General features: G+C 47.5%; 1 protein-coding gene across 1 annotated transcript in view; it reads left to right on the forward strand.

Annotated features, from left to right (window-relative positions):
* Window positions 1-781: 781 nt before the first annotated feature.
* LOC130595284 (RING finger and SPRY domain-containing protein 1-like) overlaps window positions 782-12,902 on the forward strand; it is a 62,487-nt gene continuing 50,366 nt past the window's right edge. The window contains exon 1 of the mRNA XM_057401880.1: window positions 782-815. The gene's annotated coding sequence lies outside the window, so the exon portion shown is untranslated. The remainder of the gene's footprint in view (window positions 816-12,902) is intronic.

The raw sequence follows: 12,902 nt of genomic DNA on the forward strand, positions 1-12,902 counted from the left end.
GGTGTACCCAGTCAAGAACACGCCACCGAGATCCGGCCTCGCCGCTGCCGGTACCGCTCGGAGCGAGCGAGCCTCCCTGGCGCAGGCCTGGAGTGCGGAGCAGGGGCCTGCTCCAGCCCGCGCCGCCAAGCCCTCATCGTGGCCTCCTTTCTCCACCTCCCCCCCCACCGCCACTGGCTCCGAGAACTGCCTCCCCCCACAGAACGGCTCGCCATACTCGCAGGACCCGGCCTCGGCTCTCTCCGCCCCTGCACCCGAAGGGCCCCGCAGCCCAGGCATGGCCAGTTTCCCCACCACGCCCGCAGTGCCCCAGCCCCGCTGCAAATCCCGCCACCGCCCACACGCACCGTAGCCGCCGGCCCGTCACAATGAGAAGCACAACCAGACCCAGCACGCCACCATTGATCCCCTCTAAACAGTCCGCCCCAACTCGCTCGCCGCTAGCAGCCACACCACCCCTTCCGCCAATAAAATCCAACCAAACTTTTCCTTAAGCGTCCCCTTCCCTCCGATGGCCAATCCCCGTTGCTCTTACGGAAGAAAGAACACGCGAACGGCCGCGCGCACGGCAGACGACAGGTGACGTCAGGGTGTCCCTACATCCCGATTAGGTGAAGCGCTCGTGCTGAGGGAGGAGCGGGCCACCTGGGAGATGGTGGGGGGTGGGGACGGGCTGTGAGTCGGCTTCCATCTTTTTGCCGTGTGTCGTTGTGGTACAGAAGAGTGGTTGGCTCGTGCCGCACTGCCTCGGCCTTGCTGCGTTTCACTGGTTCTGAGGTGAGGCGGCGGGGCGAGTAGCACCCCGCCCTCGGACGGTAGGGGTGGGTGAGCACCGCGAGGCTGAGATGGAGTGGGCAGGGCAGGGCACGGCACGACACGACACCACGCCACACCGGCTGGTGCTGAAGGGAAGGGAAGGGAAGGGATCGCTGTTGCGGCGGGTCCGGTATGTTGGGGGCCGGCCTTGGGTTAACGAGGGGAGAGTATGGTGCTTGCCCCTACCCTATCGTCTGGCTTCCACGTGTGCCGCCGCTACTGGGTCAGGATCCCGAGGGAGGGGGTGAGGGCTGGAACCTGCCGGGTGAGGCGCTGCGCTCCCTTGGCTCTTGTGGCAGCGCGCTGTCTCGCCGGGATTTCCCGTACCCCGCAGGAACGCAGCCAGCGGGAAGAGATGGGTGGGATGAAATGGGGGTTTGGTGGAATCGGGCGCCTCGGGGCAGGGGCCGTTCGGTGTCACGGCGGGTGCTGAGAGCTCGTCCTGGTGCTTGTACGACTTGCCAAACATGGGCTTTACTCCAGCGGTCCGGGGTGGGCTGGGGGCGAGGTGACCGGCTGCTCTGGGATTTCCTGGGAGCTCGGGAACACTCGGAAAAATCTTGTTGAGCCCTGGGATGTTTTTATATTGAGGTAAAAAGTCAGAATCCTACAACTGTTTACTGCTGTTAGTGTAAAAATATTTCTGCAGAGCAAGTTTTTGCTCTTACAGAGAAAATATGAAGATGTGGATTGAGCTACCAAGTGCAGCTCTTTACCTAGAGGTTCTGGTTTGGGCACTGGATTGTGTAGCGGTAACACCAGGGTGCTGCTTTGCTCTTAGTTCACAGCTTACAAAGCAGGTCTTTGCACTGCCTGCATTGTGCTGATATCAGGCATGCATTTCTCTTTTAAGCACTTTGATTCCGTCCTGCTCATCACTGTTTCTATCTTGCATATCTTCCTCACTTCTCTTTCTTTAATACTGCTGTTGTGCAGCAGTAGGTGCAGTGTACCTTCTGGGTAGAGTTTTAATATAGCGGAGACATTACTGAGAATGACTGTAGTCATCCTGGGTTTCATTTTCTGTTCTGTTATTCCAAAATCTTGCACTGAAGCTCTCTGTATCCGCCCGAGCCAAGAGCTCGTTCTGTGCTCAGCCTGCATTTGTCAGTGTTTCTCGCACAGGAGGACTTTGCTCCATGGAGAAGCATGGACAGAAGAGCTGCTTTTTCTCTTCTAAATTTATTCAGCCTTGTAGATACTGCACTGTTTTCTGAATCCTTGTTTGTTTGGTGGCTTGTTTTTTCCTTTTAGGTCTGTGTCAGTGTTTGTTTTCTTCAACGTAAGATTTTTTTTCCACTTAGCACTAGCTTTGCCTCATGTTTTTATTTTTTCTGTCCTTTGTCTCACAGTGAATGCATTTGTTTTGGTGTTGGTTTTTTTGTTTGTTTTTTTTTGTGTGTGTGTGTGTTTTTCTTTTCTTCATGCTGGTCTTCAGTTCTGCATTACAGTGTTCTGTATGTAGATCAGTGCTATGAGGTTATTGTCATATGGAGATCTACATCCATTTGTGTCCTGTGACTATTCCCCTGTTTACTTCTTAGGATTAAAATTTTTTGTTGTTTCCCTGCTAAACGTAAGAAATCTGTTCACATTGGATGTTCTCAGCACCTATGAGCCATCGGAAATATTTCCTCATGTCTTGTCTCCTCCTGGACTCCAGTATTTGACTGGATTTCTGCAGGACTGTGCAAGAAAACTACTTTGAGTCTCATACTTCTTTTTTGAGAATTCAGGATGCTGTTAAATGTATTTTTCTTTTGCATTTATCCAAATGTAAAGAATTCATCTTTTTGATCTAAATCCGGTCCATTCTTCTGCAAGTGCTTTTCTGTGTGTATGTTACCTACCCACTCAGTAAAAGAGGTCCTCTCTCCTGCTGGCACCTGTTCCTGTGTCTCTTTCTTTAGGATGTTACTGTTATTCCTTCATGCCCTAATCTCTGCTGTTTGTTCTCCTAGGTCTGGTTGAATACTTGTGTATTTCTCCTGATGTCCGGTTTTGTTTTGTGGAGTGGTTTGGTTTTGTTTTCCCAGATACATGAAGCTCTATTGTATTTATGTGATTATTTCTTGTTGTCTCTCCCCTTTTCATCCAAACACACTCTCAAGGTTCTGCTTTCAACATGTGCTGTCCATCATCTGCTTAGGAAGCTCCTTCAGAATCTTTTAATGCAGTACCTTGCATTCTGCACACCTGCCCTGGGTTCAGCAGTAGCAGTCATGTTTCTCCTTTGTGGTAGCTGGTGCAGTGTTGTGTTTTGACTTCCAGCCTGGGAGCAGTGCTGGTGATACCGATGTTTTCGGTGGTTGCTAAGTGATGTTTACCCTGACCAAGGACTTTGCGAGGCTCATGCCCTGCCAGGGAGGAGGGGAAGCCAGGAGGAAGCAGAGACGGGGCGCCTGACCCAGGCTAGCCAAAGAGGTATTCCATACCACAGCACGTCATGCCTGGTGTGGGGGATAACTGGGAGTTACCCAGAAGGGCAGGGGCTTCTGGGTCGTACTCGTTTCTTGGCGGGTGGTATTGTATTCTCTTCCCTTGTTATTTTCTATTATCATTGTTGTCGTTGGTGGTAGCGGTGGTGATTTGTGTTGTACATTGGTTGCTGGACTGTTCTTCTTTCAACCCGTAGGAGTTGCACTCTTTCGATCCTCCTCCCCATCCCTCACGGGAGCGGGGAAGGGGAGAGCCCCAGGGGGGGAGGGCCTCGATTGCTCTCAGCCTGGCACCACTCACTGGGAGTGAGGGAACAAGCTGTCTGGCTAGGGTATAAACCATGACAGTTAATTTTTGGCGCCCAGTGTGGGGCACGAGGGGTTGAGATAATGACAGATCTCTCTGCATTAATAGTCACTGGTCACAATGCTGATTTATGGGCTCTCAAGGTTGTTCCTCTTGATCTCACACTTTCAGTATATCATATCTTACTTCCATCTGGTATTTCCTGTATTAGTGTTTTTTCAAGTGAGGGGCTTGGGCTAAGGTTTTTGTCTCATTGTACTTTATGGTAATGACTTGTAATACAATAGAATCATTGATCATGAAACTGATCTGGCTTATGTTCCCAGTGTGGTCACCACCTTTATACTTTGGGAGGTATATAATAGAAGTGCTTAGCAATTACGCATCTTTTTTCTCCTTCTCAGGTGCTCAACCTGTGAAGGAGACATCCTTTTACCCTCCCAGTCCTCCCCCCAGACCATTTACATTTGAGAGTTTTGAAGTTTTTGAATGGCCTTTTAATGCTGTTGAGACTTGTTTGCTGATGGTGATGGGAATCACCATGCTAACATGCATACAGAGTGTGTTTTTCCCACGACTGATTTCAAGAGTTAAGCAGTCAGGTTTTGATCTTGTCTGGGGTGAAACCACGATGTAGGAGGACCAAGAGATTTTCCTTGAGGCTGGACAGCCATGAGTGGCAGGGTGTGTGGGATAGTATGGGCAAGTATCTAGGTCAGTGGGCACCTCCAGTACTTTGGAATTTCACTACCGAACAACTGCAAAATCCAAAAGAATTAGTAAAACACTTCAATGAGGTGTGTGGTCATTCTGGCCACACCAGAGATGGACAAATCATGGCAACGTGCTGGGGCTTGGCCTATGCTTACAGGGCCTTGTTCAACACTATCCAGCACCTTCAAAAGGAAAAGAATGTCGGTGGATCTGATGGCAAAGCAACAGTCAGCGCAGCTACTCCAGCTCCAGGCATAGCAGTTTCACCACCCCCAGCAACAAGTACAGTCGCTGCTCAAACTCTGGCTGCAATGAACAGGGCAGCTACCCCAGTGGCAAGTACAGCAGCTGCTCAAACTTCAACTGCAACAGACAGCGTGGCTACCCCAGGTCCAAGCCCAGCAGCTACACCACCCCCAGCAACAAGTACAGTCGCTACTCAAACCACAGTGATAATTACTGCAGCCAAACCAGAGGACCAATTCGTATCAATATTGGTTGCCCCTGTATGCAAGAGAACAAACAAAAAAGAGGCAAGAAGGGTGAAGCAAGATGAAGAAACAATGAATTCACCACCCGGTCCAGAATCTGATCAGGAGTCATCATCACATGACGAAGAAGAAGAAGAAGAGGTAACTTCTCGACCTCGGACCTCAACCGAGCTGCGGAATATGAGAAAAGATTTTACCCGTCAACCAGGGGAGCACATCATCACCTGGTTACTCTGATGCTGGGACAATGGGGCCGATGGTCACAAACTAGAAGGTACAGAAGCCAAGCAGCTGGGATCACTTGCTAGAGAAGGGGGAATTGACAAAGCAATTGCAAGAGAGAAAAAGTCCCTCAGCCTTTGGAGGAGGCTCTTGGCAGCTGTGAAAGAAAGGTTTCCATACAAGGATGATGTTATGAGTCGTTCAGCCAAGTGGACTACTATAGACAAAGGCATCCAGTCTCTGAGGGAATCAGCCATCGTAGAGATGATCTATTACATCAAGCCGAATAAAAGGGATGTACCCATAGATCCAGGTGAAGTTGAATGTGCGCAACCCATGTGGCGAAAACTTACACGGAATGCACCGTCATTGTATGCCCATTCATTGGCAACAGTAACCTGGAATGACATAGTACCACTAACAGTGGATGAAATGGTTCGAAGACAATCTCACCCCTTCCATCATCTCAGCTGTGGAAAAACTGTCCCAGGACCTCAGACAATTGAGGGACAATCTATCTGATTTATCCAGTTCCTCACGTGTACCAACACACATCTCAGCTATTAACAAAAGGCGTCCTATTGCTCTAGAGAGGAGATACAGGAGGTATACACCAGGGGGTACCCTATGGTTTTACCTGCGGGATCACGGAGAAGACATGACAAAGTGGGATGGAAAACCTACTTCATCTTTGGAGGAACGGGTGAGTGAACTGAAGAGGGGAGCAAGGCCCGAACTGATCGTCCCATGAGAGCTACGGCTTCAGTCTCTGGTGAGCAGTTTCCCAGATGGAGTGGAAGAGCTGATTTTACTCCAGCTCCTGTGATAACAAAGAATAATCCCTTTCACAACGACTTAAGTGTCCAACGCTGTGATGACCATTAGAGGGGCCCTGCCTCCAGCCAGGTGGAGGTAGGGGACAATCGGATTTACTGGACTGTGTGGATCAGATGGCCTGGCACATCAGTCCCACAGAAGTATAAGGCTCTAGTAGATACCGGTGCACAGTGTACCCTGATGCCATCAAGCTTTCAAGGGGTGGAACCCATCTATATTTCTGGAGTAACAGGAGGATCCCAGGAATTGACTGTGCTGGAGGTTGGAATCAGCCTGACTGGGAGGGAATGGCACAAGAACCCTATTGTGACTGGTCCAGAGGCTCCATGCATCCTCGGCATAGACTACCTCAAGAGAGGGTACTTCAAAGACCCAAAAGGGTACTGGTGGGCTTTTGGTATAGCTGCTTTGGAGACTGAGGAAATTGATCAGCTGTCCACCTTGCCTGGTCTCTCAGAAGATCCTTCTGTTGTGGGGTTGCTGAAAGTTGAAGAACAACAAGTGCCAATTGCGACCACAACAGTGCACCGGCGGCAATATCGCACCAACCGAGACTCCCTGATTCCCATCCATCAGCTGATGCGTAGAATGGAGAGTCAGGGAGTGATCAGCAGGACCCACTCGACCTTTAATAGCCCCAAATGGCCAGTGCGAAAGTCTAATGGAGACAAACAGTAGACTATCGTGGCCTGAATGAAGTCACACCACCATTGAGTGCTGCCGTACCGGACATGCTAGAACTTCAGTATGAACTAGAGTCAAAGGCAGCCAAGTGGTATGCCACGATTGGTATTGTCAGTGCATTTTTCTCAATTCCTTTGGCAGCAGAGTGCAGGCCACAGTTTGCTTTTACTTGGAGGAGTGTCCGGTTCACTTGGAACCAACTGCCCCAGGGGTGGAAACACAGCCCTACCATTTGCCATGGAGTGATCCAGACTGCACTGGAACAGGGGCAAGCTCCAGAACACCTGCAATACATTGATGACATTACTGTGTGGGGCGATAGAGTGGAAGAAGTCTTTGAGAAAGGGAGGAAAATAATCCAAATCCTGCTGAAAGCCGGTTTTGCCATAAAACGGAGTAAGGTCAAGGGATCTGCACAGGAGATTAAATTTTTGGGAATAAAATTGCAAGATGGATGTAGACAGATCCCCACAGATGTGATCAACAAGATAACAGCAATGTCTCCACCCACTAATAAGAAAGAAACGCAAGCTTTCTTGGGTGCTGTAGGGTTCTGGAGAATGCACATCCCAAATTACAGTTTGATTGTAAGCCCTCTCTATCATGTGACCCGGAAGAAGAATTATTTTAAATGGGGGCCCGGAGCAACAACAAGCCTTTAAACAAATTAAACGCGAGATAGTTCATGCAGTAGCCCTTGGACCAGTCTGGACCGGGCCAGATGTAAAAAGTGGATCTGCAAGAGTAGATTCCCCAGGTCCCTTGTCAGTCTAGTTCAAATGCAGCCACCGGCGCCACCCCATGGCACTCCTCCCCAGGGCAGTCTCACTTCCAACGTCCAAAACTCCCCGCAGCACACACACGCCGATCCAGTCCCATACATAGGAGAAGAACCCACTTCCCCCACCTTTGCCCGACATTCCTTCTCCACCAGTTTCAAAGCATTCAACAACCCCTCAGTCTCGTCTATCAACATGTCTATTCCCACTTGTTTGCTTGCCTCAGCACTCATCCCATGCTCAAATACAGGAGCTGCGTGAGCTTCCCCCCTTCCCCCTTGGTTTCCCTTTTTTTTTTTTTTTTTGCTCACCCTGCTCTGCAAGGGTTACAGATGCCTGCCTCTGCAACAGCACTTCTGGTTTAATGTGAATGTGCTGCTTGTTGCCAGTGACAGCAATCTCCTCCTCCTTATCAATATCTGATAGGACAGATATAGAGGATGCTCCTCTCAGTGGTACCTGTGATATATAATTTTCCTATTTATTTCATTCCCCCAATATCACAGGCTGAACAACATCTCTCCAGCTTAGCTTTCTGTTTTTCCCTGTCCTTTTCCAAAGCCAAAATTAGGGATCTGGCAGAGCTATGTTAATTTCACATTGTCTGCCACTCTGGGTAGTTTCTTAAAGTGAATCTGTATATCTTACTTCATCACATTTTCCTGGCCACCTCAAAACCAACATTAATTGTAACAATGTATTATAATTCAGAGTTCCATTTTTAGGCCATTTCTCCTGATCACAGAATTGTAGAATTAACCAGGTTGGAAAAGACCTTTAAGATCATCAAGTCCAACCATTACCCCAGGACTGCCAAAGCCACGACTAAGCCATGTCATTAAAGGCCTCATCTTGTAAGCGGCGAGGAGAAGCAGACAGGCCAACCCAATATGGGTGATAAGCAACTTCTACTTTATTTGTGACGCAGTTCACACATATATAGGAGTGGTATTCAGCCACTCCTTCTTGGCATAACAGTATTGGTTAGCCTCCACAGATTCCTCCACATTCTCCTCCCAGGTCCGGTCTCCTGCCACCTGTGGGGGCCACCCCCTGCCTTGCTTGCACAGTCCTCCAGAACTCTATGGTCCTGCTCTTAGAGTCATTCTGCAACATCATCTCAATGTTTTTTGAACACTTCCAGGGACACTAATTCCACCACTTCCCTGGGCCGCCTGTTCCAATGCCTGATCACCTTTGGTGAAGAAATTTTTCCTAATACCCAGACTAAACCTCCCCATGCCCAGCTTGAGACATGTCATTATGAGATTAAAATGTGTTTTTTTTAAATCTCTCTCCTACAATTCAACCATTTTCATTGCTTTATATAATTAAATTCACTAAGAGTTACCAGACAATGGGAGCTGTAGCCCCATTTTCTGATCTGACAAATTTAAAATAAATAAATTATACATGTACACACTGCCATAAAGGATTCTCTGCCTTAGGCATCAAACATCTTTAAAGAACTGCTATCAAACCCTTACACACAACAGGCAGAAGGAGGAATCCAAGCCATGGAAAATTCCATATCAAATTGGAAAAATGCTTAGCAGTCTCCAGAGCAATCGAAGTCTGGAAAGGCAAATCAAACATATTTAATTAATATCACTGTTTCTTTATAGATGAAATGAAAGTTCAAGTATTGACCATGGGAAAGAGCCGTTTCATTGACACACTGTTCTCTTTCCATATCATTCCTGAATGTCTTATGGGTTTTTTACGGATGAGCATATAATAAATAGGGGGCTAATACCTGTCCTCTTCAGAGACTTCACACCAAAATCCCAATTAAAACTTTCCCAATCTAATAAACAATCACAAGCTTGGCAATTAACTTTTCAAAAGCAAGCTTTTTACACTCACAGTATTTTTACAGATACAATTCATACACAGATAGGAACATCACAGTCTTCATAAAAAGATACACCTGCACACAAGACCTGATATTTCCACACGTACGCATCAAGTACTCAACTTTATCCAGAGAAGTTTCATATCAAATTTTAAAAATTAAAAGTAACAGGGGTGTACATCATGCAAAATTACAGGAGTGGAGAATTGTAACTTTTAAGCTGGCAACAGTCTAAGTAAAACCAGACATTGGTTACAATATTTTATCAACATTTTCTTGTTTACCGAGCCCCCAGAAGACCCTCCCAGTTCTTTCCAATGTGCCAAAATGTAACCCAATGGGCTTTCCTTCAGAATTCCCTTGTTTTGACCAGCTCCCATTTCAAACAATCTTTTACAAATCTCTGTAGCTTCTCTTTCCCAGTGCTCTGCAAGTGCACTTAAAAATATGAGAGCACCTACACACAAGTTTTATGATATTCTCAGGGGTTCAGTAAAATAATATCTGGGTTCTGCAGATCAACTCTCCTGTTGTTAGATCATAGTTTCGGTTCCAGCACAATTTACACTGTCCTAGTATCCACGGCAGGTTCCACTGTTCAGAAGTTACTATGCACCCATATGTGAAGCTACAAGCCTCTGGTACTGAGTGTAAAGTCCAGGTCTCAAGAGTAGGACTACAGATATTAGAGGTTATACTTCTCTTATACAGCCACTGGGGCACAGAGAGGGAACTCTCCTTAACCCCCCCCATTAGCCACAGTTTACTTTTGTCTACTCCTCCCTCACCACTTAAACGCTGTAATCTTTAACACTAACGACAGACATACACACACACAAAACACTTAGGCACAACACAAAAAAAAGACTCTCCTCGCGGAGAACACGGAACCGCGGATCAGGACTCCACACTCGCTTTGTAGCTATGTTATGTCTCAGTCACACAGAAACACAAACACACATGGGATCCCACACACTCACACTATGGTTCTGCCTTACCCTTCTCCTGCTTCTTATGGTAGCAGGTCCGTCCTGGTTCCCAAAATTTCAGATGCAGTGGAGACCTGGTGGGTTCTCCTACCCTTCACCTGCTTCCACTACGGTCATTAGCAGATCCTTCCTGGCTCCCAAAACTTGGGATGCAGCGAAAACCAGGACTCACCCGATCCACCCTCAGGATCGCTAGCATCTGCTCTACCGGTCGGCGAGTCCCCTACTTGCAAGCCCTACCTGCCAAGGGGAACTACGCTGTGCACCAGACGTCTCTGCGCGCCTTACCAGTAGCCCCGGGCCACGCATACGCCTTGCAGGCCCCCTAAATTGCCTAAATTTCAAGCATACCGTTTCTCCACAGCCGGTACAGGTTGTTGTCTGTCCCCACAGTGAGCGGATGAGGAGCGGAGCTCCTCCAGACAAGCAGCCTGGGGCACCTAGGATGTCCGCCCCTCAGCCGATCCTGCAGCCGAACAGAGATCTCCTGGCTAGCTCGCCAAATTGATACGCAGATAGATTCCACAATTTGTTAAAAGTTGTAAAGTCGGTATGCGTTTTATTCAGCGCTGAGACGCACGGGGATAATTCCTCAAAGTAATGCGCGCCTCAGTGTTGTTTCCCTCTACATTTATTCTCTAAAGTTATATATATTCATAAGGTTGCACAATACGGCTATACATATTCATGTCCTATCCCTCGCTTCGTATTATAATTAGTTAGAAGGTCCTTTGCGCCTGCGCAGTGCCCCCTCTGGTCATGGGCAGGGGTCTCAAGATGAAGTAACTGAGTCTTCCTCCTGTGGGTAGGGGTCTTCAAGATGAAGTAAATGAGTCTTCCTCTTCTTGAACTTTTCACCTTTTAGTCTTCAGGTATGGCCGTAGGGTTTAGTCGGTGTCCCAGCCACAAACCATCTGCATCTCCCCCTTCAGGAATCTGCTTTTCCTTATCAATAGCTGCTTATCAGTAGAATCAGGCCTCTGCTTTTCTTTGTCAATAGAACCAGGTGTCTGCTTTTCCTTATCAATGGTTAGTGCCTTTGTTCTGCTTAGTAGGCATGATAGGTGCAGACAATACTTTTGTTTAAGCAAGTGAATTCCTCTAACCCCCCCCCCCCCCGTACAACCCCCCTGTACATTGGTTAATCCTGTATCACTGGCGTTCTCTTCTTTAGGCTTCTCTGTTCAGATTTACTTTCATATCAGTATTTCCCCTAGCTGCTAACATATTGTGTTTTAAAATTTCTCCTCTTGGTCTCCAAGTCACTTCAACATGTGTTGGTGTCTTCACATAGTGAAGCAGAGCTCATCATATGCACTGCTTGATTTTCCTCTTGACACAGGAGCATTAAGGTAAAACGCTGTCACCTTGTAATAAATTCAAGGCAAGCTAACGTGATGTTTTTGTCCTGTTCTGCTCCATTGTCAGCTGGTTTTCAACATTTTAAACTGTTTGGGTTTGTGGTGATGGTGGTGTTTTTTAGTTTTCCTTCTCCTGAGCTTATGATTGCTCAATAGACTTTGAATTTATTCCTTGCTTTAATGTAGTGCAGGCAGAGGTGCTGTGCTGGGATTTGTGTCTTTTGAGTATCTCATTGTGTCATGTTGCTGTGCTTTGTGTTTCCTTGTGTCCTACCAATTCCCAGTTTGTATGTGGTGGCTGTGAAGCTGGCGTGCCACAGTAGTGCCTTTGCCAGTGTAATCTTTATTGCCTTTTCTATTATTCATTATGGTATTGAGGTCTAAAAAAAGTCATATGTTCCATATGTTCATGTGTGACTCATTGTGTGACTGACCAATGCATCATTATCTCTCTTCAACCCTGCTTGATCTACCGCTACTGTGGCCAAACTTGTGCTTTAGAAGCACAACTCTGCCATGGGAACTTTGTGTATTTGATAGGTTTTATTTGTTCTGGAGAAGAGAAGGCTCTGGGAAGTCCTTGGAACAGCTTCCAGTGCCTAAAGGGGCTACAAGAAACCTGCAGAGGGGCTTTGGACAAGGGCCTGTGAGGACAGGATAAGGGGGAGTGGCTTTAACCTGCCAGAGAGGAGACTGAGATGAGATTTTAGGCAGAAGCTCTTCTCTGTGAGGGTGGTGAGGCACTGGCACAGGTTGCCCAGAGAAGCTATGGCTGCCCCATCCCTGGCAGTGTTCAAGGCCACATTGGTCGGAGCTTGGAGCAACCTGCTCTAGTAGAAGGTGTCCCTGCCCATGGCAGGGGGTTGGAACCAGGCAAGCTTTAAGGTCCCTTCCAATCCAAACCATTCTAGGAGCCTTTGATGATACCTGACAGTTCAAAGTTTGGGATGCCTCATTGTTAATGTATCCTTATTAATGGGGGTTCAGTGGGCCACCGTGGTCAGTGACAAGAAATCCGTCCTTTTCCTGATGCATGCATTTTCTCCCAAGGGGAAAGATGCAAGACACTTGCAACTGTAGTTATTTTTCTCCCTTTCTAAGGCTGCTTTTGCCATAGGAAACACTTTGCTCTTGCTGTAAGTTTCTGAGGATCTTGATGTTTTGATAGACACGAGGAGGACAAGAGCTGAGGAAATTCTGAAGCATTGGTGTAGATTTTGGGATTGCTTCCTTCAGTGCATGTGCACAAACTGATATTAAAATAGCTTGAAACACAGGTTAGAGGACAGCCAATGAACCATGTGCTGGAAGACTGGGCAATTTGCGTGTGTTTTACATGTTCTAGACAGTGGGATGTGCTAGGAAGTGATAATGGAAAAGGAAAACCCAGCAGGTATACTGATGCTCAT

The sequence above is a fragment of the Pezoporus wallicus genome, unplaced genomic scaffold (genome assembly GCF_028554395.1).
Source record: "Pezoporus wallicus isolate ANWC-B61680 ecotype Strahan unplaced genomic scaffold, APGP_CSIRO_Pwel_v1 contig_7524, whole genome shotgun sequence".
Classification (NCBI taxonomy): domain Eukaryota; kingdom Metazoa; phylum Chordata; class Aves; order Psittaciformes; family Psittacidae; genus Pezoporus; species Pezoporus wallicus.